Source organism: Canis lupus, chromosome 2 (assembly GCF_003254725.2).
Source record: "Canis lupus dingo isolate Sandy chromosome 2, ASM325472v2, whole genome shotgun sequence".
Taxonomy (NCBI): Eukaryota; Metazoa; Chordata; class Mammalia; order Carnivora; family Canidae; genus Canis; species Canis lupus.
In genome coordinates this window covers 21,660,347-21,669,723 of record NC_064244.1, presented here as the reverse complement: position 1 = coordinate 21,669,723, position 9,377 = coordinate 21,660,347, and the positions used below count along the sequence as shown (strand labels likewise).

General features: G+C 50.2%; 1 long non-coding RNA gene across 2 annotated transcripts; it reads left to right on the top strand.

The window, feature by feature from the left end:
• The first annotated feature begins 447 nt into the window (after window positions 1-447).
• LOC118354106 (uncharacterized) lies at window positions 448-8,188 on the top strand. 2 transcript variants are annotated; one of them, XR_007405698.1, is made up of 3 exons: window positions 448-885; window positions 4,074-4,240; window positions 7,988-8,188. It is a non-coding gene; the product is annotated as an uncharacterized LOC118354106 (long non-coding RNA). The 2 variants fall into 2 exon arrangements; XR_004814076.2 differs by lacking the exon at window positions 448-885 and having other exon boundaries at window positions 1,510-4,240.
• Window positions 8,189-9,377: the final 1,189 nt, after the last annotated feature.

The following is a 9,377-nucleotide window of genomic DNA, read 5'->3' as shown; positions in this document are numbered from 1 at the left end:
GTAGCCCTGGTGGCCCAGCGGTTTAGTGCCGTCTTTGGCCCAGGGTGTGATCCTGGAGAGCCAGGATTGAGTCCCGCATCGGGCTCCCTGCATGGAGCCTGCTTTTCCCTCTGCCTGTGTCTCTGCCTCTCTCTGTCATGAACTAATAAATAAAATCTTAAAAAAAAAAAAAAAAGATTAAATGAGAAATAACATGGTTACCAAAGGTTGCTATTTTAGTGTGGCTCCGAGGCCACTGCGATGCCAGCAGGGAGATGCTGGGACCATCCTTCCCAGGGCAGAGCAGAGCGAGGTTACCCGTCGCTGCAGAGCCTGAAGCTGACCAGGCCGGCCGTGCAGGCTGCGGGAGGTCCGCGGCCCCGGCCCGGTGCTGAGATGCTGAGATGCTGAGATGCCACCTCTGACCACCTCTGACCACCTCTGACCACCTCTGACCATCTCGGAGATGGGCCCGTTTGCTCCGGGGTCAGCCCGTAGGGGTCGTGTTCCCCCACCTCCCCGGCCTCCCCACCTCCCGAGGTGGCTCACACCACGGAGGACACAGTGCAGAAAGGAAAAAAAAAAAAGAGCACTGGTTCAGGAATAACACACACACACACACACACACACACGAATAGGAAAAGTTTGGTCAGCTGGAAAGGAAGGAGCAAAAGGGGGAGGGAAAAAAGAAAAATGCAGCGTGGCGCGTCCTTGTGGTCAGCGGCGAGAATCGGGGCAAACTGGCTGTTCTCACGCGCCGCGCGCAGAAGTCGCGGCCAGGCCAAGGGCAGATAAAGGAATCCAAGGCCGGCGGCCAAAGCCCGGAGGTCAGACTCCGGAGGAGTTCAGAAGTTCAGGAAAATAGAAGAGGATTATCGCTCAACGGTTCTGTGAACCCGAGAGAAGGTGGGACGACAGGAAGCCCTGGGCGTGGCCGGGGCGAGGGGGCGGGGCGGGGCGGGAGGGGGGGAGGTGGGCGGGGCGAGCGGGAGGGGGCGGGGCAGAGGGGTGATTGGAGGGGCGGGTGGGGGAGGGGAGGTGGGCGGGACAGAGAGGTTGATGGGCGGGGCGAGCGGGAGGGGGCGGGGCAGAGGGGAGATTCGAAGGGCGGGTGGGTGAGGGGAGGTGGGCGGGAGAGGGGGAGATGGGCGGGGCGAGCGGGTGGGGGCGGGGCAGAGGGGAGATTGGAGGGGCGGGTGGGTGAGGGGAGGTGGGCGGGGCGGGACACAGGGGAAATGGGCGGGGCGGGTGAGGAGGGGCGGGGCAGAGGGGGAGATGGGCGGGGCGGGGAAGAGGGATGATGGGCAAGGCAGGGGCGGAGCAGAGAGGGGAGATTGGAGGGGCGGGTGGGGGAGGGGAGGTGGGCGGGGCGGGGCACAGGGGAGGTGGGCGGGGCGGGGCAGAGGGGGAGATGGGCGGGGCGGGGGCGGGGAAGAGGGATGATGGGCAAGGCAGGGGCGGGGCAGAGAGGGGAGATGGGCGGGGCGGGGGGGGCGATGGGCTGGCTCACAGCGGGTCCGGGCTGCAGGGTGCTGGGAGCGAGGCAACCTCGGGTCCGCGGGTGGAGGTGGGCCGGCCTTGCTTCTCCCAAAGCGCTTCCTCAACCAAATTAGTTCCTTAAAAAAAAAAAAAAAAAAAAAAAAAAAAAAGACGACGAGGTTGGAGAGGACGGTGGAGGACGATTTCCAGGCAGGCTCCATTTTCCTACTCTGGGAGAGCAAATTCTCTCTGCCATGGCCTTCCCGTGTGTGTTCCAAGTGTGTCAGTGCTCTATGTGTACGTGCATGCATGTGCACACGGTATGTATATGCAAGTGCACGTGCACAGAAGTGTGTGTACACACACGCACACACACACTTCCGTTTTACATAAAACCGTGGCTGATGAGAGAAGGCGCTCAGAGCCGCATGGAACAAAGGAAGCCGCAGAGGTAGCTCTGCGCTCCTGGCAGCCCCCACCCTGCAGGACCCCCTCCCCCCCCCACGGAGTCTAGACGACTAGGAGATAGTGAAAAAGATGGAGAGGTAGTAAGTGGGGTGTGGGCAGGGCAAATCAGAGAGCCGAATTACTGCCCAGAACAGGAGACACAAATCAGCAGGAAAATATTGACGGCGAGGAAGAAAAAGGGAAATTTGTGTAAATGTTGAATGTGAAAGATCAAATGGAGACAAACACACAAGTTCAAGAATAAAATCTAAAGCAGAAGGCCAGGCAGGTCCTAATCAAAGCCTGAAGCAGGAAGGCCCGTGGAGGGAAGGGCAGAGAGTCACAATGCAGATAAAAATTAGGATAAATAAAAACGGATGAAAAGAATTTTGTAAAGATACAATTTTTAGTATGCTCAAGTTTCAAGGCTTTCTTAAGATGAAGCAGACGGGACACAATATTTAGACTTTATTTTATTTTTTTAAAGATTTTATTTATTTATTCATGAGAGACACAGAGAGAGAGGCAGAGACACAGGCAGAGGGAGAAGCAGGCTCCGTGCAGGGAGCCCGATGTGGGACTCGATCCGGGGACTCTGGGATGGTGCCCTGGGCCAAAGGCTGAGCCACCCTGGCTGCCCCAATATTTAGACTTTAAAGGCCGAGATTAGAGCTTGAAAGGTAAGAAGGAAGATGAAGAATGTGTTTTTTGTTCAGCTAGACTTACTGTTGATTTAAAAAAATAATAATTTTCAATATTTGGTCATAAGGTTTTGAGGCATTCTTAGAAATTTGAAATGATAGCCAAAAGGGAATTCAGAGATAATTTTTAAAATATATATTTATTTATCCAAGAGGGAGAGAGAGCAAGCAAGAGAGCAGGGCGGAAGAGGGAGAGGGGCACAGGGAGAGGAAGAAGCAGGCTCCCCACTGAGCAGGGAGCCGGATGTGGGCGGGCGGCAGGCTCCATCCCAGGACCTGTTGTGCCCAAGATTGCGAATCTGAGAAACCACCAAGGAGCCGACACCGATGCAAGCACACGAGGGTTTATTAGCAAGCTCGAGCCTGGGTCCAAGTATACCCGACACAGCGGAGCAGGGACTTGGACCCCGAAGTGGGTTACAGCTGGGTTTTTTATAGGCTGGTCTAGGGGATTTTCAGAAGGGGTGGAGGAATTTCTCAAGTTCTGTTTACATTCTGATATGGGGCTTTCAAGGGCATTGAGCTCTGTTCTCATTCTAATATGGGACTTTCTACCACGGGGGTGGGCTCTGTTGTCTTTCTGATATGGGATTCCCTGCCAAGGACATTCTGCAGTTTTTCCTGTAAAGTTCAGCTCTTATTCACAGGGGCCGAAGATGGCTGTACTTGTGCTAATGCTAAACTTGAGGTGGAATGGCCTTAATTTTTCTTGGCCTCCACAGACCCCAGGATCATGACCTGAGCTGAAGGCAGATGCTTAACCGAGTGAGCCACCCAGGTGCCCCTGGGTGGTTTTTTAAAAAAAAAACAAAAAAAACAGTCTATATACTCTCTTTCCCTCAATCTCTCTTTCACATACACTCAGATATTCTTTCTCTGAAACATGTGCAGACATCATGATGCTTCGGTATGTTTTTCCGCAGAGTAAGGACATTCCCCTCCATGCCCACCAAACCACCATCCCCTAAGAAAACTGGTAATAATTCCATAGTAGCTAATGAGCCATCATATCAGCAATGCCAAGAATAGTTTCAGTTGTTTTTCCTTTTTTTTTTTTTTTTTGATAAGAATCCAACCAAGGTCAGCCATCACATGTGCTTGCTTTGTCTCTTGGGAGTCTGTAGACCTTCTAGCCCAACCTTGTCATTTTGGGCATGAGAAACATTCTGTTGGGATAAGGTGATTTGGGCTCAAGGCCATTGCACAGCATGCACTCCATTTTACGTAAGCAAGATTTCATGGTCAAGAGAGCTTTAAGTTTTAAAATCCTTTTAAAATGATGAGTATCAAAAGTGGCATCACAGCACAGGAATGACTACTCCTCCCAGCAGGACTGAGCCCTCTCACGTGTCACATAGTATAGGGACACTTGCATTCCGTAGCTCAGTGAATGCTTCTGCAAACCCCCGGGGTGACGGCGTGGAGAGCTGTGGTCCCCGTTGGTCTCTGTCTGTCCCTGTCACATAGGAGAGGCTCAGTGCTCTTTTCCAGTCTGCCCGAGGCCTGGTGGCTGGTGGACAACCCGGGTGGCACCTCGCTGAGCTTCTCTCCCACTTTTCTGCCTGGACCCTCGGAGCGTCCATCCATGCTGCTGCTTCTGAGTCTCTCAAGACCTTATCTGCGAACAACACGAGGTAAAACCTTCAGCCTTTGCCACTTAGGCCAATGCAGGTTAACGGGAATCGGAGGCCACATTTTTACAATAAAGGGAGACTCTGGGACATTTTGTAACACTAAGAGGAGGGACAGATTATGCAAATGAGAAATGCTGTTTGTGTTGCCAAGTGAACCTACATTCAGAGTTGGACGAATAGAAGTGGATCTCCTTCTTCTTCTTCTTCTTCTTCTTCTTCTTCTTCTTCTTCTTCTTCTTCTTCTTCTTCTCTCTCTCTCTCTTTTTTTTTTTTTTGTAAATTATATGAAGATGCCAGGAAGTTTAGGATCGATATTATGCTTTATTTACCTTTCCATTCCCAGGATTAGTGCATCATTCAGAATATACGTAGATATTCAGATAATACTTTGTTTCAGCACATATTTCCTGAAGGCAGTCTGTGTGCCAGGTACTCTGCTGGCCTCTGTCCCCAGTAAGAAGCAGACACACAGGCTACTTCCGCTCTGATACACAGGATAGACGATAGGGTAAGTACCTGGTGTCCTGGGCATGAAAGGGGATCACCCGATACAGGCTAGATAGAACAGGAAAGGCTTCCAGAAGGACATGTCATTTCGGTGGAGGTGGAAGGTTGAATAGCAATTCAAGTGTGCTGAGCTGAATGTTTGGATTTTCTTGTAAGTAGCTTAAAACGACAGGGTAAAGTAAACCACTCACACAGACCTTTCTTGTTTGAATTGGCAAATGATATCCACAGTCCCTGAGCTGCAAGAAACCGGTGACAGTGGTAGCCTGTGTGTAGGAGACTGAGTGACCAGGGCAGGCAGGTTCACCCTTTGCACCCCTTGAATTGTTTACTAATTTGTAAAAAAATATTTAGTTATTTGGGAGAGAGAGAGTGAGCAGTGGGGCTGCAGAGGGAGAGGGAGAAGCAGACTGCCCGCTGAGCAGGGAGCCGGACACAGGACTCGATCCCAGGACCCCGAGATCATGACCTGAGCCAAAGGCAGACACTTAACTGATTGAGCCACCACAGTGCCCACTAATTTTTTTGAGTAATTAAAGGTGAATGTATGTTCTCCATGTAAGGTCATGGCAGAGAAGAGCTAGGGAAGGACATAAACGTATCATCCTTTAGGAAAATTTGAGGATGCTGTGGTCTAAGGGAAGGAGCAGTACTTCCCAATCTGCCATCACTCTGTGGGCTTCTTCAGAGTCCAAAGATGGAAGACTGTGCCAGGGAAGCTGTTGGAGGGAACGAACAAAAGTGAATGGATCCCCTCAAAGTCTTGGCAGCGTTTAAAAGAAAACCTTTAGAAACAGAAATGGGGAGAAAGTCTGGGAACAGAAGAGGAGAAAAGAAGACTCTTGGGAGTATGATGGCAAATGCATCCTGAAGCAATTAATGAATGTTTTTCCATCCTTAGATTTGTGTGTGTGTGTGTTTTTTTAAGATTTATTTATTCATTTAAGAGAGAGAGAGTATGCTCCTGGGTGAGGGGAGGGGCATAGTGAGAGGGGAAGAGAGAGAGAGAAAGAGACCCTCAAGCAGACTCCTGGCTGAGCTCCAAGCCGACATGGGGCTCGATCTAACAACTCTGAGATCATGACCTGAGCCAAAACCAAGAGTTGGACATTCAACCAACTGAGCCCCCAGGCTCCCCTCCATCCTTAGTTTTATATGGCAGTGGTGGTTCACAATGTGAATCAGAGAAAGAGGAGTTTTGATGAGGAAGTTTTGTAAAGGCGACATGTCTCATCTGTGTGCAAGAGGGTTTGCATTCCTGTCTCAGGGTGTCCAAATGTGAATTTTTTAATGGAGTTTTTAAAAAAAGATTTTATTTATTTATTCATGAGAGACAGAGAGAGAGAGGCAGAGACACAGGCAAAGGGAGAAGCAGGCTCCATGCAGGGAGCCCAACACCAGACTCGATCCCCAGTCCCCAGGATCATGCCCTGTGCCGAAGGCAGGCGTTAAATCGCTGAGCCACCCAGGGATCCCTTAATGGAGTGATTTTTTTAAAAAAGAAATTTGAATAAGGGCAGTGCTTTAAAGAAAACATAAGACTTCTGTTAGTTTCAGTGCAAAATAAGAAGATGCTCTGTAGTGTCTGCAGGAAGGGCGTCCGGGCCAAGTCAGAAGGGCTGGAATTTGAATCCTGGCTCCACACTCAGTGGTGTTGGGACCTTGGGGATATTATTCAATTTCCTTACACTGCTGTGTGTTTATCAACAGCACAGGGGCATAGCCCACGTGACAGGATGGTTGTGCAGGCAACAGTGAAGTGGGAGCTTGCAGGCTGTCGCCCGTGTTACTTCCACACGGCGGTGTGGCCAGAGTCCTAGGAGCAGGCTGGGGCAGCAGGCTGCTGCTGGTTCCAGAAAGGAGATGTGAGAAGTGCAGTCGAGGGGCACCTGGGTGGCTCAGTGGTTGAGTGTCTACCTGCAGCTCAGGGTATGGTCCCCGGGTCCTGGGATCAAGTCCTGCATCAGGCTCCCTGTGGGAGCCTGCTTCTCCTGCCTGAGTCGCTCTCTCTCTCTTGCTCTCATAAATAAAATCGTTTTTTAATTTAAAAAAGTTTTTTAAAAAATATTTTCTTTATTTATTCCTGAGAGACACACAGAGAGAAGCAGAGACACAGGCAGAGGGAGAAGCAGGCTCCATGCAGGGAGCCCGATGTGGGACTCGATCCCAGGACCCTGGGATGACGACCTGAGCCGAAGGCAGGCGCTCAACCTCTGAGCAGCCCCAGGCATCCCAATTAATAAAATCTTAAAAAAAAAATCCATCAGTGTACCTCTTTTTTTTTTTTTTTAAGATTTATTTATTCATAGTGGGGAGGGACGAGGGAGAGGGAGAGGGAAAGAGAAACCTGAGCAGACTCTGCGGTGAGCAGCGTCATTAACCGGAATATAATACTGATTTCAACTCCTACGCCATTCCCACACACACTCCTGCTAAGCTGCAACCTTTTGCACTCTCTACTGGCTCTTGGGCCCTGCACAAAAACTCAGGTTGCTTTATGATGATTAAGTTTCCTCTTATTGTTTGGGATGATCGTGAAAGGTCATGAAATGGTCAAAATGATCACCGAGTCTCTTTCGGTGGATTGCTGGGTATCAGCAGGTTCCTCTGGGTTGCCTGATTTTACTGAGGTCTGTATCTCCCACTGTGTGTGTGTGTGTGTGTGTGTGTGTGTGTGTGTGTGTGTGTTTTAAAGATTTTATTTATTTCTTTGAGAAAGTGAGAATGAGAGAGAACACGAGTGGGGGGAGGGGCCGAGGAGGAGGGACAAATGACTCCCCACTGAGCAGGGAGCCCAAGACCCTGGGATCCCCACCTGAGCCAAAGGCAGATGCTTAACTGACTCAGCCAATCAGGTGCCCCAGAGCCCTGATTCTTCTTCTTCTTTTTTTTTTAAGATCCTGAATAGCCAAAGCAATCTTTTTTTTTTTTAAGATTTTATTTATTTATTCATAAGAGACATAGAGGGAGGGGTAGACACACAGGCAGAGGGAGAAGCAGGTTCCCCACAAGGAAACCGATGTGGGACTCCATCCTGGGATCCCAGGATCACAACCTGAGTCTAAGGTAGATGCTCAACCACTGAGCCACCCAGTGTCACCAAAACCCCGATTCTTAAACACAATCTTTAACCCTGATTTTCTCATCCCTTCACAATTGGAGAGGCTCGAACAGGGTAGAAGTGGAGACTAATCAAACACTAAAGACCCTGTTTTATTTTAAATTTTATTTATTTATCAGAGAGAGAGGCAAAGACACAGCAGAGGGAGAAGCAGGCTCCATGCGGGGAGCCCGACGCGGGACTGGATCCCGGGTTTCCAGCATCACGCCATGGGCCGAAGGCAGTGCTAAACCGCTGAGCCACCCCGGCTGCCCAAGACCCTGTTTTAGATTGACGTGGGACTACCAGCCCATATCTCTAAGTAAAGTTGTTCAACCTGTTACTGATCCACTTAATCCTACCGACACGCCTCTACTTACAAACAAGCTGCCCATGATCCGTTTGTTCGTAAGTTCAAAGTGATCAAGAGGGGTTAAAACTCCCTGTCCCCACATGCATTCCCACCAATGATGAACAGAGGTCAGACGTTTATAACTTTCAAATAAGTCATAGATTTCTCCTTGCTCATTTACATCTTAATGGGTACCCTTTGCCAAGATAGATGAGTGTTACCTACACTGAAAATCCTTAATTATCTCGTTGGATAGGACCGAGTGGGAGAAATGTGTTGCTCTGGAGAAGGGGAACCGGGGGGTTGGTTAGTAGAAACAGAATGTGGCAGGTGAGTCAAGTTAAGATCTGTAACAGGCCAGGAAGTTGTAGTGGAGCGGGAAGGGGGGCTGCGGTGACTGCATTTGTGGCCACATGACAGTGAGACACTAGGAATGCCATTGGACTGGAGGTAGGAGAGGGTATGATGGACCCTGAGTGGTGGGTGCCCTTCTCCCTGGAAACCAGGCCCTTCCCACAAGATATTCAGACGAAGCACAGGAATCCTGTCCTACGAGACCTTATGCCTAGTGACTGCACTCCAGCAGAAGAAGAGGGGTTGGAGGGGGGCTTTGCAGCACTCAGAGGATGAGGTGCTGCACAGGAAAGATTGAGTTAGGAGAACAAGAGCCGACAAGGGAGGTCCTGGGCACTGGAGACCTTCGTGGGTCCTTGCAGATGGGTGTCTTCTCCCAGGTGCGGTTTGGGGCTGAGTACATGATAAACCAGAAGGAAGCCCCCCCACCCATGCCTTACCATGGCCCCCGCTGCACTAGAGGCACATTGAGAAGGCACAGGAGAGGAGAGGCAACAAGTTTGGTAGGTGTGCAGGACATTCCTTAGCACTTGGTGTGTTCAGATCCACAGAAACTAATGACAGTGGCAGTGCGGTGGCCGCTTTACTGCAGTTCTGGGGGGTGAAGCCAGTGAGCCACCACTCTGGACCTGCTTTCTCTGCATCTGTGAAAGGTCTTCTGCTGAAAAGCTCCCATGAGATGTTTTAGCCCGCGCTTCTCAACCTCCTCTCCAAGGATGAGAGACTATTTCATGTCTTGCTAAAGACTTGACCCGGTATGCTCAACACTTTTTTTCTAATTTCCTGGGGTCACCGTAGAAAGGAATTAAATTAATCTTGCCTAA